Genomic DNA, 18,708 nt, shown 5'->3' with positions numbered 1-18,708 from the left:
AGCTGAAATCCATTATATTTCTTTCAAATCTGCATTAAAAACAATCATTTCCTTTATTTTATATAGGAGTACACAGGCACAGAGCCTCACTCTCATAACATGAAGAATTAAAATTACTTGCAAAAGAATTGGTGCGTAAATAAAAAGACATAAAATGAAAATAGAATCCCATGATATAAATCTATTGACGCACAGTGAAGGGTGGGAGAATGGAAATCAGATAATATAATACCTCCATCTATCATGGGACATATTTTCTTCAATAGCATTAGTAACTAGTTTTTCTACAGAATGATCCAGGCCAGAGCAGTTCTCTGCAAGTTGAGGAGACTTGCTAATAGGTGTAATGTCACCACCCTGATAACAGCAGAGCACCCTGTGGATCCACAGATTCCTAACAAAGAAAGGCAATACTGTGCTAAGCAGGTACTTCCCACTCCTCAATAAGGCAACCGTTGAAAAACACATGGCACAAACTAATTTTATGGGGAGGGTATTACAGCATGGAGGGCCCATGAAGTCACAGCTCTACTTAAGAGGCAGCCTGAAGTTCTTTCTGGATCAAAGTAACCTAGGAGAACATCTTTTCATTTTTATTTTTTCAAGTGAAGATCATTTCTCTACCTCCCTCCAAAAAATAAGAAGAAAACATTTTCATGTTTTGTTGGTTAAAATGCTGAGGTTTCAATGAAACTCTTGTCTGAGCACTTAAGATAATAATAATTCAAATAAAAATACCAATAGCTCCAAAATCTACAAAGAAATTTTTTAATTCAACAATAAGAAAATGAACACCGTGATTTTAAAATTGGACAAAAGACCTGAGCAAACATCTTGCTGATGATATACAGATGGCAAATAAGCACCATGAAAAGATGATTAATATCATATGTCACTGGAGACTGCAAATTAAAACAATGAGATGCCACTATACACCTATTAGAATGTCTGAATCCTAAAACGTTGGCAACACCAAATGCTGGTGAGGATGTGGAGCAACAGGAACTCTCAATCATTGCTAATAAGAATGCAAAATGGTACAGCCACTTTGAAAGACCGTTTGGCAGTTTATTACAAAACTAAACATAATTTTACCATACAATCCAGCAATTATACTCCTTGGTATTTACCCAATTGAGTTGAAAACTTATGTCCACAAAAAAAAAAAAAAAAAAAACCCCACACAGAGATGGTTATGGCAGCTCCATTCATAAATGCCATAACTTGAAAGGAGACTAGATGTCCTTTAGCAGTGAGTAGATCAGTAAACCATGGTACTTCCAGACAATGGAGTATTATTCACTGCTAAAAAGCAATGAGCTATTATGCCACGAAAAGACATTGGGGAAACTTTAATGCATATTACTATGTGAAAGAAGCCAATCTGAAAAGCTACATACTGTATGATTCCAACTAATATAACATTCTAGAAAAGGCAAAACTATGGATACAGTTAAAGGATCAGTGGTTGTCAGGGGTTCAGGTGTAGAAGAGGAAGGAATGAATAGGCAGAGCAAAGATTTTTATAAAAATAAAACTACTCTGAATGATACTCTAATGGCAGATACATGTCATTGGACACTCGTCAAAACCCATAGAATGTACAAATCCAAGAGTGAGCCCTAATGTAAACTACAGACTCTGGTTGATAATGATGTGTCAATGTAGGCTCCTTGATTATAAAAATGCACCCATCTGGTGTGGGATGTTGATAATGGAGAAGGCTATGCATACGTGAGGATGGGATACATGGAAAACTCCTAGTACCCTCCACTCAATTTTGCTGTGAACCTGAAACTGCTCTACAAAAGAAAGTCTATTAAAGAAAAATATCAACAGCAACAACAGCTACCATTTTGTGAATCCTTAACTATTCTCATCTAATCCACATATCAACCTGATGAGATATTAATAAGTATGATTATCATCTCCCACTTTACACACTGGAGGCTCAAAATGGTTAAATAACATTCCCATCATCACCCAGCAAGAGGTATGGAGTTCAAACCCTAAGTCTGCCTGTGCTCCTAATAGTTGCAACTTCAGGAAACTTTAGGAAACGTTTCACTTCTCCGAAGTCATCTCTATCATCTGGAAAATGAGGTGAGTCTTTGACTTATGAAAATATTCAAGTTATGCCCTAAATGTTCAAAACAGAGCACTGTGGCAGAAGGTGCTTGAATATCTGGTGTACAAAACATATGACCACCTACTAAATAAACAATTTAGAACCTGGAAAATATCACAGTTCAACTACAAATTAATAGCTCTCTAATTTTTACCGTAAAGTTGGTTGAGTCACCTGCTTTTGGAGAGTGGCTGTTCAAGAGGAATAAACCCTTGGATTCAAGAATCTCCATGAACTCTAATCACAAAAATCATGAAGAAAATCACACCAAGGCAGGGTATAATCAAACTGCTACAGTGCAGAAAAAAAGATACATTATATACAGAGGAACAAAGTAAGAATTAGGCTGGGTGTGGCGGCTCACATCTATAAACCCAGCACTTTGGGAGACTAAGGCAGGGGGATTGCTTGAGGCCAGGAGTTCAAGACCAGCCTGGGTAGCATAGCACAGCGAGAACTCTCATCTCTACCAAAAAAAAAAAAAAAAAAAAAACACACACACACACACACAAAACAGAGATATTTTTTCATAGGAAATGATACAACCAAGATGATAACAGAACAAACTCTCTAAAGTACTGAAAGAAGAAAAAACCTGTCAACCTAGAATTCTCTACTCAGTGAAATATCTATTCAAAAATGATGGAGAAGATTCTCTGCCAGGAAGATGGAATAAGACATGCTTTCTCAATTCCTCCCACAAAGTATAGTGAAAAACCCTGAACATTATATAAAACAAACATAAGAAGACTCTGAAAGAGGCCAAAAGGCGGTATAGCAGTTAGGTTAAGGAACAACACAGTAATAAGTTCCCTGGGTTTTCTTTTTGTCTCATATCTCTTAGACTCAGAGATGGAGAAGCTGGCAACCTGAAAATGCTAATGAGCATAGACAAGAAAAGTCTGGTTTCTCTAGCCAAAGGAGCAGCCTTGCAAGACAGAAAACTCTTAGACATAACTATGCCAGCCAAATGCAACAGAAAAAACTGTGATCCTTCCCCTACCTAAGCCAGCAAGGCCAAGTGAGAAGCTTAGACTTTTACCTGCACCAGGTAGAGTGGATTAAACAACAAGCAAATACACAACAGCAAAAAAAAACGTGATGCAACAAAACGCTATTTATAAAAACTCACTTCAAATACAACAATGTGGGTAGGTTGAAAGGGAAAAAAATGAAAAAAGAGATATCATGTAACAATAACCCAACAAAGTTACGAGTAGCTATATTAATAGCAAATAAAGCAGATTTTAGAGTAAGAGACAGAAAAGGACATTACATAATTACGAAGGAACCCTCCAGGAAGACATAATGATCCTACATATGTGTGCACCAAACAACACAGCCTCAAAATACACAAAGCAGAACTTCACAGACCTGAAAAGAGATAGGCAATAGAAAATTATAGCTGGGAACTTCAACAGCCCACTCTCAACAATGGATAGAACTGCTAGATAAAACATCAGCAAGGGTATACAAGAAATGAACAACAAAATCAGACAACAGGATCTATTTGTCATATATAGCACTTTAGCAGAGCACAATTTTTTTTCAAGAGTTCATGGAATATTCATCATTCTGAACCATAAAACAAAACTTAACAAATGTATAATCAATACTAGAAAAAGAACCGGAAAATGTCCAAATGCCTGAAAATTAAACAGTATATATATGAGTTAAAAAGGAAGTCTCAAAGAAAATTCAAAGATACATAGACCTGGAATGAAAATGAAAATACAACATATTAAAGCATTCAGATGCAGCTAAAGTACTACTGAGAGGGAAACTTACAGCACTAAATGCTTACATTAGAAAAGAGGAAAGGTCTCAAATCAACAGCCGAAATTCCTACATTAAGGAACTAGGAAAAGAAATGCAAAGTAAACCCAAAGCAAGCATAAGGAAGAGAAAATAAAAAGCAGAAATCAATAAAATCAAAACAGAAAAATAATAGAGAAAATCAATGAAACAAACAAACAAAAAAAAACCCAGAAATATAGATGTTTTCAGATATGCAAGAGCTGAAAGTATCCACTACCATTTCTTACCAGTATAAGAAATGTCACAGGCTGGGAGTAGTTGCTCATGCCTGTCATCCCAGTACTTTGGGAGACCAAGGCCAGAGGATCCCCTAAGGCCATGAGCCCCAGACCAGTATGGGCAACATGGTGAAACCCTGTCTCTACCAAAAAATTAAAAAAATAGCCAGGTGTGGTGGCGCATGGCTGTAGTCCCAGCTACTCAAGAGGCTGAGGTGGAAGGATCACCTGAGCCTGAGAGGTTGAGGCTGCAGTGAGCCATGATGGCACCACTACACTCTAGCCTGGGTGACAGAGTGAGACCCTGTCTGAAAAAAAAAAAGAAATGTCATGGGAATTCCTTCAAGAAGAAGGAATATGATGCCAGAAGGGAATGTAGATTTACAGAAAGAAAGAAAGGGCACTGGACATGATAACCACATGGGTAAAACGTAAGATAATTTTAGTATTTTTTAAATCTCTTTAAAAAATAATGGACTGTTTAAATAAAAATAATAACAATGTACTATGGACTTTATAATATGAATAAAAGAAAAGTCTATGACAATAATAGCACAGAAGTTGGCAGGGAGAAGTGAGAATATGCCACTGTAAATTGTTATACTGTATATGAAGAGGTATAATATCACTTGAAGGTAGACTGTGATAAGTTAAAAATGTACACTGTAAATCCTAAATAAAGCACTAAAATAACAAAGAATTATAGGTAATAATCCAACAAAAGAGATAAAAAGAAATCATAAGTAATATTTAATTAATCTAAAAGAAAGCTTAAAAATAGGAAAAAGGAAGCAAAGAGCAGTTAAGACAAATAGAAAACAAAGAGCAAGATGACAGATTTAAATGTTACCATATTAATATTCACGCTAAATGTACAGTTTAAATATTCCCAATTGAATTTCAGCCATTATTTGGTTGAATATAAAAGCAAGAACCAACAATAATGCTGCCTACAAGAAATGCACTTTAAATATAAAGGCAATAATAGATTAAAGTAAAGGACAGAGTGTGCATTTTTCTTTCTGCATGTAGTAGACACAAACATTCCATTTAACAGATATTGGCCAGTCATGGTGGCTCCTGCCTGCAATCCCAGCACTTTGGGAGGCCAAGGCAAGTGGATTGCTTGAGTCCAGGAGTTTGCGATCAGCCTGGGCAACATGGCAAAACACCGTCTCCACAAAAAATACAAAAATTAGCCGGGCATGGTGGTGCACACCTGTAGCCACAGCTACTTGGGAAGCTAAGGTGGGAGGATCACCTGAGCCCAGGAGGCGGAGGTTACAATAAGCTGAGATCGTGCCACTACACTCCAGCCTGGATGATAGAGCAAGATCCTGTCTCAAAAAACAACAAAACAAAACAACCAAATATTTACTGATCACCTACTATTATCCAGGAATATAGGAGAAAACTTGTTAAAGGAACAAAAGAATTGTGAAAATTCATTAAAAACCACACATCCCGGCCAGCCGCGGTGGCTCACGCCTGTAATCCCAGCACTATGGGAGACTGAGCTGGGCGGATCATGAGGTCAGGAGATCAAGACCATCCTGGCTTACATGGTGAAACCCCATCTCTACTAAAAAGACAAAAAATTAGCCAGGTGTGGTGGTATTCACCTGTAGTCCCAGCTACTTGGGAGGCTGAGCCAAGAGAATGGCTTGAAACCAGGAGGCTGAAGTTGCAGTGGGTGTGATTGCACCACTGCACTCAAGCCTGGGAAATAGAGTGAGACTCCATCTCAAATAAAATAAAATAAAAACAAAAAAACACATCCATGCACATACACATGCACATGCACGCGCACACACACACACACACACACACACACCCTAGAATCCCAGGCATAGATTGTAAGCAAAATTAGAAGTTACATTGATCCTTAGCTTGATGTTATGAGCATATCCTACAATGAAATAATTTTTAAAGTAAAAAAAGAAGGTACATTTTGCTAATTCTAATCAAAAGAAAGCTGGAGAGGCTATATTAATATCACACTAAGTAAATTCCAGAGCAAAGAATATTATTTGGAATGAAGAAGGTTGATTAGTAATATAAATGAGTCAATTCATCAAGAGGATATAATCATTCTAAATATTTTTTTACTCCTGATAACAGAGCCCCAAGATACATGAAACAAAAACTGTTAGAAGGGCAGGGAGAAATACAAATCCAGAATTTTAGTCAAGAGATTTCAACACTCATCTCTCAATAATTGCTAGAACAAGCAGACAGAAATTTAGTAAGAATATAAAAGATTTCAACAACACTATCAACCATCTTGACCCAACTGACATTTATAAAACATTTCACCCAACAACCATACAAAACACATTCTTTTCAAGGGTACACGGAAAGTTTACCAAGATAGACCATATTCTGGGTCAAAAAGTCTTAATAAACGTAACAGAATTCAAGTCATACAAGTATGTTCTCTGATACAGTGGAATTTAATTAGAAATTAGTAATAGCAAGATCTCTGGGAGTCCCCCAAATACTTATAAACTAAATAACACACTTCTCTATAACTCATGGATCAAAAAAGAAATCAAAAGGAACATTAGGAAGTATTCTGAAATGAATGAATATAAAAAAAAATCTATCAAATTCATGGAATTCTACCAAAACAGTTCTTAGGGGAAAATTTCTAACACAAAAGCCCAAGTAAAGATCTCAAATAGATGGACTCAGCTTCTGTGTTAAGAAACTAGAAAATAAAAGCAAATAGGATGCAAATTAAATAGATCAAAGGAGATAATAAATATCGGAGCAGTAACCAATGAAACAGAAAACAGAAAAACAGTAGAGAACATCAATGAAAGTAAAAATCTGGTTATTTGAGACTGAAAAAAATGATAAACTTCTGGCACAACTATTCAGGGAAAAATGTACCAATATCAGAAATGACACAGAAGATATCAATACTGATTTTATGTTATAGCTATGTAGAAGATAACAAGGGAATGCTATTAACAACTTATGCCAATGAACTTGTAACACAGATGAGATGGACAAATTCCTTTAAAGATATAAACCATCAAAATGTCCTTGGTAAAATATATAACTTGAACAGCCATATATCTATAAAATAAATGAAATATATAGTTAAAACCTTCCCCAAAGAAAACTCCATGCTCAAATAGTTTTACTAGTAAATTCCACCAAACACTAAAGAAAAAAATTCTACATAAACTTTTAAAAAACAATTGAAAAGGAGAGAATACATTCCAAGTCATTCTTTTAGATCACCTTCATCCTGAAGTAAAAACCAGACAAAGCCAGTAAAAGAAAAAAAGAAAAACAGCTAGAGATCAATAACCCTCATGAATATAGATGTAAAAATTCAAAACAAAATTTTAGCAAGTATAATACAAGAATATACAAAAAGGATAGTAGTTCATGACCAAGTCATATTTATCTAAGGAATGCAAGGTTGGCTTAATATGTGAAAGTCAATCAATATAATTTTCTATTTAACAAACTAAAAATGTAAATCAGTGTGGTTATCTCAATAGATATATGGAAAGCATTTGTCAAAATCCAACATTCACTGCTGATTTTAAAGCAAGCAAACAAACAAAAACCTCTCAGTAAAGTAGGAATGGAAGGGAACTTCCTCATCTATAGGCACCTATAAAAATCCACAGCTAACATCACGCTTCATGGTGAAAACTGAATAAAACAATGCTTTCCTTTTAAAATGAGAGAAGAGACCGATAAGGTTAGCTCTTGTCACTTCTATTTAACATTGTATTAAAGGTCTAGCCAGTGCAACAAGGCAAGAAAAAGAAATAAAAAAGCATCTAGACTGAAAAAAAGGTAACATTATCTATTCTAGACAAGATGCACATCTATGTAGAAAACTTGATGGAATTTACCCCCAAAAAACTGAAGTAAGTGAGTTTAGCAAAGTTTCAAAATATGAGGTCAATATACAAAATCAATTATATTCTTTTATGGTAGTAGTGAACAATTAAAATTTAAAAAATACCATTCATAAAAGTATCAAAAATAAAAAATGTTGACAGATAATTCTGACACCAGATATACAAGAACTACACTGGGAAGTACAAAAGACTGCTGAGAGAAATAAAAGAAGAGCTAAAGAAATGAAGAGATATACCTTGTTTTTGTATAGGAAGATGCAGTATTGTTAAGACATCAATTCTCCCCAAACTGATCTAGACACAACCCCAATTAATATCCCAGTAGGCCTTATCGTAGAATTAGATAACTTGATTCTAAAACACATATCTATATGCTCACGACTGAGACCAGCCAAAACAACTAGAAAAAGAAGAACAATTTGGAAGAATAATGCTCCCTGATTTTAAGGCTTATTATAAAGCCACAATAATGAATACAGTGTGACATCAAGATAGACAGACACATAAATTCAACAGAATAAAGAGTCCATGAAGAGACCCACATGTATATGAACAATTTGTTTTTGACAAAGGTGCAATAAGTTTTTCAACAAGGGGTGCTGGAACAGTTGAAGATCCATATATTAAAAAAATGAATTTCAATCCATTGAAATTCAATCCACCTCATACCATTTACAATATTAATCTGGAACATAAAACTAACTATAAAAAACCTAAAATCATAAAACTTCTAGAAGAAAACATAGGAGAAAATTTTCATGACCATGGTTTAGGCAAGAATTTCTCAGATATGACCTAAAAGCATCATTCATAAAATAATTCAAATTGATAAACTGAACTTCATCAAAATTAAAATCTCTGCTCTTCAAAAGACACTATTAAAAGAATAAAAAGACAAGCCACAAACCAGGGGCAAATGAGATTTCCAAATCTTATATCTCAAAAAGAACTTCTTTCCAGGATGCATAAAGAACTCCCAAAAGTCAGTAATAAGAAAAATAAATGATTTATTGAAAAAATATGGCAGGTTCATCAGCAAAGAAGATAGGTGGATGGCAAATAAGCACATGAAAAAATGTCCAATATCATTGGTCATAATTGCCAAACCAGTAGAATTCTATTCCCAGCCAAACTATCAAGTACGAAGAAAGTAAAGTAAGAGCATTTTCAGATATGTAAAAAGTCTTAAAATATTCATCTCTGACTGGGCACGGTGGCTCATGCCTGTAATCCCAGCCCTTTGGGAGGCCAACGAGGGTGGATCACAAGGTCAGGAGTTTGAGGCCAGCCTGACAAACATGGTGAAACCCCATCTGTACTAAAAGTAGAAAAATTAGTTGGTCATGGTGTCATGCACCTGTAGTCCCAGCTACTCAGGAGGCTGAGGCAGGAGAACCACTTGAACCCGAGAGGTGGAAGTTGCAGTGAGCCGAGATTGCGCCACTGCACTCCGGTCTGGGTGACAGAGCGAGACTCCATCTCAAAAAAATAAAATAAAATAAAAAATAAAAAATTTATGTCCAAAGCAGCTTTCTCAGGAAGCTACTAATGTATGTACACCACTTGAAATGAAACAAAATAATAAAACGAGAAAGAGAAAGATATGGGTTCATTCCAGGAAACAGGAAGTCTCATAGGGAGAGAAGAGAAGAGCATGCTTTGGAAGCTGTGCAGGGAGCTGTCCAGACCAGATGAAGTAAGAGAATGAAGGAAGGGTGGTAGCAGGGGTTTTTCTGAGAAATGCAGCTGTTTATCCCAAATGTTTGAGATATGGAAATCAGACCTCTGCAAGTTCACATGGGAGTCTAAGGAGAATCGAGTCCAAGTCTTACTTTTTATATGATTTGTTTTATCATAAAATCTGTCTGCTTTATCTCTAAGATTTATTTTACAGATGCTCTCCTCAACAACTGTTACAATTCTGCAAATGAAAGAGTATCTACCTCATCTAAATAAAAACCCAATGCAAAGCTTGGTGCTGGTGGCATAGGAAGAATTTATGTGCGTGTGAGAGGTGGGAGGTGTATGTATATAGAGGGTGGGCATTTAAAAGAGCCAAACATTCATATTTTATTACAAGGAAGCCATTGCATAATAGGTAAACTAGCAATTCAAGAAACAGTAGGTACATCCTTAAAGATGTGTCTTACAGGCCCCTGTTCCATAGTTCAGAACATTTTATATGGATGTACCCCAAAAATCTCCACCTTATAAAGTATATTCACTGTAATTCTCTAGAGTAGAAAGTATCAATAATCGACGCACTATTTGATTTTCGATCAAATAAGAGAGAAAGGAGATGAAGGCAAGGATTATAGCAGTAGTAGCTTTGATATACAATATTCATACCATGATTCCATGCACATGAAAAGAATGCTTAAGGAATAGGTTTGATCCTGTTATCTTTGGCACTCCCAGTAGCACCCTAGTCCTGGTAGCTGCACTGAGTCTGTCAATGCAAAATTTAGGATCACAACATGACTTAACCACTAGAGGGAGTTTAAACAGCTAGTAAATATAATGCAAAAGAGAGGGGCCACATTTTTTAAAAAGGCCTTTTCTCACTTGGAGCCGTTGCTATGACTTGCTTAGAAAACCATTATAGAAATATCAATATTGGCATTTTAAATAGTGATAACATATTAGTGTAGACTCCTTGTTTCTTTTCAATATTGAAAGTGTTTATTTTCAGGTGGTTAAAATACTGCCACCTATGCTGTTAGCATAATGGTTTTCCTCAATTCTGTACTAGCAGATACAACCCCAGTTTAACACTTCTTTCATCCCGATAGGTTTTCCTTCAATTATATATTAGTTGACAAAGCTCTCTGTACATATTTATTAAGAATTCAGCCGGGCGCGGTGGCTCACGCCTGTAATCCCAGCACTTTGGGAGGCCAAGGCGGGTGGATCACAAGGTCAGGAGCTCGAGACCATCCTGGCTAACACAGTGAAACCCTGTCTCTACTAAAAAATACAAAAAATTAGCCAGGCGTGGTGGCGGGCACCTGTAGTACCAGCTACTCGGGAGGCTGAGGCAGGAGAATGGCGTGAACCCGGGAGGCGGAGCTTGCAGTGAGCTGAGATCACACCACTGCACTCCAGCCTGGGTGACAGAGCGAGACTCTGTCTCAAAGAAGAAAAAAAAAAAAGAATTCAGGCTTTCAGTCCAGACAGACTGGAATTTTACCTTGCTCTTCTACTTTGTGCCATGTGACCACAGACTATGGTTAACTGCTTTAAAACTCAAGGCTCCTCATCTGTAAAACTGGGGTAGGGGATTCTGTAGGAGTAAATTAGTAATCATATATGCAGAATAGCTTAGTGCATTTTTTGATCTAAAAAATGACAGCTTTTCCAGAGGCTATGCTGTAATATAAAGCTATTGATTAAATAAAACTTTCTTAGTCTCTCTTCCCAGGTTTACCTAAACAAAGCCCCAAAAGCACATAAATGCTAAGGCCCACCAAAGGGGGCAATCCTTGTGCACATGATCATATGGCAAGGCATGACTTTTTTCTGTGGCCAGCCTCAGGTAAGAGCACAAGAAATCACACCTGAAGAATCTGCACTCACTCAGAAAGCTAGGAGTTCATGTTACTTGCCAGGAGTTCATAACTAGGAGTTCATAACTAGGAGTTCATGTTACTTGCCAGGTTCCTATCCATCTTTTAATAAAGACACCTCCGAAGGTCACAGAGGTGACCTCACTTTCATATGAATTTTTTTTATAATTCTGTTTTCTTAGGATATCCAGAGTTGTGGAACTATCACTATTACCTAAATTTAGAACATTTTCATCACCCCCAAAAAACTCTGGACCCATTAGCGGACACTCTCCAATCCTTCCCCCAGTTCCCAGCAACTACTAACCAACTCTCTATCACTATGGATTTACCCGTTCTGGGCATTTCATATATATGGATTTGTACAATACGTGGTCTTTTGTGTTTGGCTTCTTTCATTGAGGACAGTGTTTTTAAGGTTCATCTATGTTGGAGCATCACGTACCAGTACTTGTTATTATGAGTGAATAGCATTCCACTGTAGGGATATATGACATTTTATTTATCCATCCATTCATTCATGGACCTTTGTGTTGCTCTCTCCTTTTGATTATTAGGAATGATGCTGTTATGAACATTTACATATGAGTTTTCATGTGGACATGTTTTCATTTCTCTTGGGTAAATGCCTAGGTGTGAAATGGCTAGGTCATAAGGTAACTCTATGTCTAACTTTTTGAGGAGTTGCCAAATGATTTTCCAAAGCAGCTGTATCACTTTCCATTCCCAACAGCATCATGAGGGTTCCAATTCCTCCATGTCATCACCAACACCTGTTACCATCTACATTTTTGTAATAGCCACCACAGTAGATATGAAGTGGTATCTCAGATGGTTTGAATTGCATTGTCCTATTGACTAATGATGCAAAGTATCTTTCCATGTGCTTATTGGCCATTTACATATCTTTTTAGAGAAATGCATATTTAAAGTCTTTGCCCATTTTTAAAATTGGGTTGTCTTTTTTGAGTTATGAGTTCTTTATACATTCTGGATACAAGTCCCCCATCAGACACATTATCTGACAACATTTTCTCCCATTCTGAAGGCGGGCCTTTCATTTTCTTGATGGTGTCTATTGAAGCACAAACTTTAAAAATTTTAATGAAATCTAATTTATGTATTTTTTTTCTTTTGTCACCTGTCCTTTTGGGAACATATCCAAGAAACTACTTCCTAATGTAAAGTCATGAACATTTACTCCTATATTTTCTTCTAAGAGTTGTTATAGTTTTAGCCCTGACTCTTAGGTCTATCATTCATTTTGAATTTTTTTAAATATATGGTGTGAGGTTGGGGCGCAACTTCATTCTCTTGCATGTGGAGAAAGAAAACCAACTGTTAAAGAGTTTTCACTAAACATATTTTGCTTAAATGACGTGTGACAATATGCTATACATATACACATAAAGATATTCAGTTATTCATTCAACAAACACAGACAGCAAGCACAATATTTTGAGATATACAGTGATAATTTTTCTTCCTCTATTTTTCCCTTTCCTTCTCAACATTCAAGTGGATAGCAGGCTCTGAGCTTCCTTGACCAGGAGAGGTTTATGGCAAGGTGGCTTCCTGGCTTTTGTTTTTTCCAAACACCTGAATTTGGGGAACACAGCTTCCCAGGGAAATTGATTCCAGTTGACCCTTGAACAACATGGGTTGAACTGCATGGGTTGGTTTACATGTGATTTTTTTTTCAATCAAAATAGGATGGAAAATACAGTATTTGAGAGATGTGAAACCTGCACATATGAAGAGCTGACTTCTCATATATGCAGGTTCTGCAGGGCTGGCTATGGGACTTGAGTATACATGGATTCGGGTGCACACGGAGGCCCTGGAACGAATTCCTTGTTTATACTGAGGAATGACTGTAATTACATTGTCCAGAAGAACAAGGAAGAACTAGGTTTTCACCCTCTTCCAGAATAGATAGGGAGTCATTGGAGATGAAGGTAGGAGAAGACAAGAAAAGGGTACTCAGAGAGAGGGGAGCTGCACCCAGTTTCTCAGACATACTGCTGAGAAGAATGCCTGTGGATGCATCTAATATCAAATGCATCCTCAGCCCAGATTCTCACACCACAAGCATGGCACAAGGCAGCTAAGAGTCACCAAACCACAATGGCTTGGAAGAACAGGAACAATATGCCAACAACTGATGAAATATCAGAAGGGATACCCACCACACACATGCACGCACTATCCTGAATGACCATATACCAGGCAATTTAGGCACTTGCCTGAAACTACAGTATATTCCGAGAAAGCAAGGACCCATGATGAAACCCAAGACGCACTAAGGCTACCTTTTTTTCCCCCACCAGCAAGACAAAATGGCAACACAGAGTCAGAAATTACATTTCTAGAAAGCAGCTGCACTTTTTGCACTCTTGATTATACAGACTGACACTCATACGTGCCACATACATATTGAGAACCTACTGTGTACAGGGCATCCTGCTGGGTTAAGCTGAGGTGGGAAATATAAAAGTCAATTAAATCATGGTTAGCCAAGACATTTACATAGTTAGGTAAGAACAAATATGCATAAGTGTAGTTAACCATTTATTGCACACGACCTGTGTGCACACCTTGTGCTACACTCTTTGTAAATGAATTTCATTTAATTGAGTCTTCCCACAATGGGCTTTTGATATTCAGATGTTCAGAGTAGGCAAGAGACTTGCCCAATGAGCCAAAGTCTAGGCTCTTTACAGTTAGGTACAATCTGGTTCATGTACCACTACCACCAATGCACAGGTAGTCATTGGTGGAACTTGGACATGAACCAGAGTGGTCCTCACCACAAGACCCATTTTCATCATCAAAGTTATGACTTCGTCCCATGAAGAGGTCAACTTGAGTGCTGCCCTTTGATAATCCAACACCCACTGGGCCTAGACTTTGGTTCATTTTTTCTAAGAGTTGGGATGGAGTTAAGTCATACCAACCTTCTCTAACTTGGTGTTTAATGTACCTATTGGCAGGTGACCGGCCAGAAGCCTGAGGTTAAACAGGATACACTAGCCAGACTGGACCTCATGATTGGGGAACCCAAGACCTTGACTGTATCTACCAAAGGGTGCCAACCAGTTTCTCTGAACAGTCAGGATTTCTAGTACCAATCACACCATCTATATGTACATCCAAGAAGGGACATAAATGGTTTGGAGAGTGGGGGTGGGAAATACTTATGTTTCTATCTATGTCCAAAAGGAACAATTTGATTATATAAGAATAGAAATTTTCTTATAGGAAAAGATCTCGTAGAGCTGTTTTGCTTTGAGATGAAGGCATGCAATTTGGTGCCTAAGAAGGTATTTAAAATTCTTGCCTGCAGCTTCCTAGAAACAGTAAAAGGAAAATACATTGATCCTGGCCAATGAAATGTTACTAGTTTTCCCTTAAGTATTAATCTACTGAACAAATGTTGATAATGACAGAAGTAGGCATATAAATGCTGCGAGAGAACCATGATTTATATATTTTCTACTGCTGCTTCTGCCATTTGAGCCTGGGAAAATGACTAAACCAAACCTGAAGAGCAGCATTTTCAACTGTAGATAGAAACAGAAAACACAGAAAATTTTAAATTATAAGGAACTAATACTGTCTCTTCTTTTGTGTCCTTTTCTGAAAAATAAATCTCTCCCCATTTGGGAGACATAATCATTTAACTTCCATTTCCTTATACCAAAACTCAACTTCAGAGCCCAGGACTCTCAGAAATCATTTGGTGCAATGTCCCATTGCATATACGGGCAAACATTTGAGATTCCAAGAGGTTAAGTGACTTGTCAAACATCATGTGCTCATTAGAACAAAAAAAATGAAGATTTTAAGCGGAAGGTAGTGACCTAGGAGTGGGAGGGCCTGGGTTCTCCCTCCCACTCAGCTATTCATGAGCCTCTCTGTTAGTAAAATTCAAGTGCTAGGATTAGATCCCTCTTGAAAGGGGTTATAATTCTGTGCACGGGAGCATCAGTAGTTTGTGTATGTTAGTTTACTGCTTTTATAAACTCAAAAGCCTTCTTCACAGTTACAACGAAGAGGTAGTGTTTGTGGAGATCATGAGGATGGATTCTAAACACAGAGTTCCTCAGCTGGGTATGGTGGCTCACACCTGTAATCCCAGCACTTTGGGAGGCTGAGGTGGGGGGATCACTTGAGCCCAGGAGTTCTAGACCAGCCTGGGCAACATAGGGAGACCCCATCTCTACAAATTTTTTTTTTTCTTTTTTTGAGACAGAGTCTCGCTCTATCACTCAAGCTGAAGTGCGATGGCACGATCTCGGCTCACTGCAAGCTCCGCCTCCCGGGTTCATGCCATTCTCCTGCCTCAGCCTTCCGAGTAGCTGGGACTAGAGGCGCCCGCCACCATGCCCGGCTAATTTTTTGTTTTTTAATAGAGACGGGGTTTCACTGTGTTAGCCAGGATAGTCTTGATCTCCTGACCTCGTGATCCGCCCGCCTTGACCTCCCAAAGTGCTGGGATTACAGGCATGAGCCACCGGACCCAGGCTCTACAAATAATTTTTTAAAAATTAGCGGGGCATGGTGGTATAAGCCTGTGGTCCCAACTACTCAGGAGTCTGAGGTAGGAGGACTGCCTGAGCCTGGGAGGTTGAGGCTGCAGTGAGCCATGATGATGCCACTGACTCCAGTCTAGGTAACAGAGTGTGACCCTGTCTCAAAATAAAAAAATAAATAAAATTAAGTCAGACTTCCAGCTCTTACACTTACTTTCAAGTAAGTGTAAAGTAAGTGTAAGTGGTGAAAGCCTGAACAAATTAACTCCTCTGTGCCTCCTCTGCAAAATGAAGATAGTAATAGTACATACTACATCTGGCCATTATAATGATTACACTAAATAACACGTCGAGAATTTAGCACAATGCTTGGCACATAGCAAATGCTCAGTAAAAGGTGGCTGCCATCAGTATTACCATAAAGCAACAAGAGTTGGTGAATTTGTGTGGGTTATTAAGAAGGCATTCCCTCCTCTAGGCAGAGGCAGCCCAAGCGCTAAGGGCCACAGCAAGGCAGGATCCAATTCTCTACAGCTGTGGGTCTAACTTTAAAGAAATAAGAAATCATTTCCTACCCTCCCTTGCTCAAGTGCTCACTCTCAAATGATAGCCAATGATATGTTTAAGTGTTTGTTTATAATGTAGGGCTTCTAGAAAGCTCTTCTTTGGAGAGGCCTACTTAGATGGCTGGAATATTTCTGCTCTTTCCTTCTCTTCTTTCTGCGTGGAATGAAGAAATGATGGTTGGGGTGTCGGCAGCCTACTGTGATCACGAGGGAAGGGCTAAAAGACTTTCAGAGATTCAGTCCTTGAGCCAATAAATCAGTATCAGCAACCACTGACCTCCAGACTTCTTCTTTCATGAGGAAAATAAACTCATCTACACGTTTTTTGCTACTAATATCAAACTGCAATTCCTAACCCATACACCCTCCAAAATCTATTTTCTATCAACATACATTTACAGATGTGCCTGGTCAGCCACTTGCTGCTGGCTACTTAGGAGTCCCAAGTCAGGTGCTCAATAGCTGATTTTCTTGAAAAATCACTTAGATTTTTTTTAAAAAATCCAAACTGTCCCCAAGGGCTTTACTATTCAAAGTAAGGTCAGCAGACCAACAGCATTAGTCTCACCCAGGAGCTTGTTAGAAATGCAGAACCTCTGGCCCCATTCCAGAACTACTAAATCAGAATCTTCATTTTAACAGGGTCCCCAGTGATTTCCGCACATAGTAAAGTTTGAGGCTCTGTACTAGGTTTACCGGCTCTGCTCTCTCATCCCTCCTAAACACTGCTGCCAGAATAATGTTCCTGGAGCACACCTAGTCATATTGCTCCCCTTCTCAAAAGCTTTCAAGGGCTCCTGACTGCCTGCAGACTAAAGTTTTGACTGCTCAGCCTGATCATTAAGGCCCTCTATGATCTTGCACTATCCTGAAAATGCCCATCAAGGTGCCTGCCTTGCATGTAATCAATAGGCAATAAATAATTTTCCACACAGAAGAAAAAAAATATGAGTGTGGGTGAGAAACAACGCGTTGCCTAACTCTGGCTTTACCATGCTAAGCACTGGGGACACAGTGGTACCAAAAACGAGGCATGATCCCTTGCCTTCAAAGAACTTAGAGACTAGTTAGAAGAGCATGATTTTTAAAAAGAAATGAAAGTATATAATGACAAATTATAAGTGCCAAGAAGGAAATGACTAGAGGGCAGGGATACAGAATAAGACAGACTGGTCAGAAGAAGGCCCTAAGGAGAGGAAGCCTGTTGTGGGGTTGGTCCAGGCAGAGGCACCAGCACGTGCAAGGTCCTGCGAGACAAATGCAGTGTGTCTGAGAATCACAACAGGGGCTGCCCTTTCAGGCTTACCCAGAAAATAGATATCCTGGGAGGAAGGTGGCATAGAGTTCACCTTCCAAGACACTTAAAGATGAAATGCTGCATTTCTTTTCCCTGATATAGGTCCTTCACCGGGATCACTGATGAGTTAGCGAGTAGGGGATGCTGCAGAGTCGCTGTGAGTCCAGCACTGGAAATCAGACCAAGCGAAATTTCAATCCCAGCTCTGCCACTTCCCGGCTCTCAACTCCCTTGACCTCCAAGCCTCTGCTTCCTGAGGTACAAAGTGGGGTTAAGGATGGAACCAACTTCGTTATTACTGTTGAGGGAGATAATGCTTGCCAAGCTCCCCAGCACACTGCCACCCACATCAGTGCGCACCTGAGTATCAGCGGTTTTAGGGCTACGATGACTATTACTATCGTAAATTACTCCTAGCCTTCGGGCAGAAGGCTCATTCCAGATATTCCTGCCCCCTCTGAGGCCTCCCGACCCTGCCAGCCCAGGCAACCTCCCCCGCGCACGGCTACCGTGACCCCAGCGCGGGCGCAGCCGCCGGACCCCCGTTACCCGGGGCCAAACGCGACTTGTCGCCACCTTGCGTCCTGGGCCCTGCCTCCCTCCCGGCCGCCTCCCGACCCCGCGGCTGCTGCGTCGGCGCCCCCAGCCCAGCCGGGCCCAGGCGGTGCGGGATGCCTCGGCGGGGCTGGC

The 18,708-nt window shown here is 38.9% G+C and overlaps 1 protein-coding gene across 1 annotated transcript in view; it reads right to left on the bottom strand.

The window, feature by feature from the left end:
- EIF4E3 (eukaryotic translation initiation factor 4E family member 3) overlaps positions 1 to 18,708 on the bottom strand; it is a 69,445-nt gene extending 50,737 nt beyond the window's left edge. Inside the window, exon 1 of the mRNA XM_017892183.1 lies at positions 18,568 to 18,708. The gene's annotated coding sequence lies outside the window, so the exon portion shown is untranslated. The remainder of the gene's footprint in view (positions 1 to 18,567) is intronic.

The sequence above is a fragment of the Rhinopithecus bieti genome, unplaced genomic scaffold (genome assembly GCF_001698545.2).
Source record: "Rhinopithecus bieti isolate Rb0 unplaced genomic scaffold, ASM169854v2 scaffold_21542, whole genome shotgun sequence".
In the NCBI taxonomy this organism is placed as follows: domain Eukaryota; kingdom Metazoa; phylum Chordata; class Mammalia; order Primates; family Cercopithecidae; genus Rhinopithecus; species Rhinopithecus bieti.
This window is presented reverse-complemented; position numbering and strand designations above follow the sequence as displayed.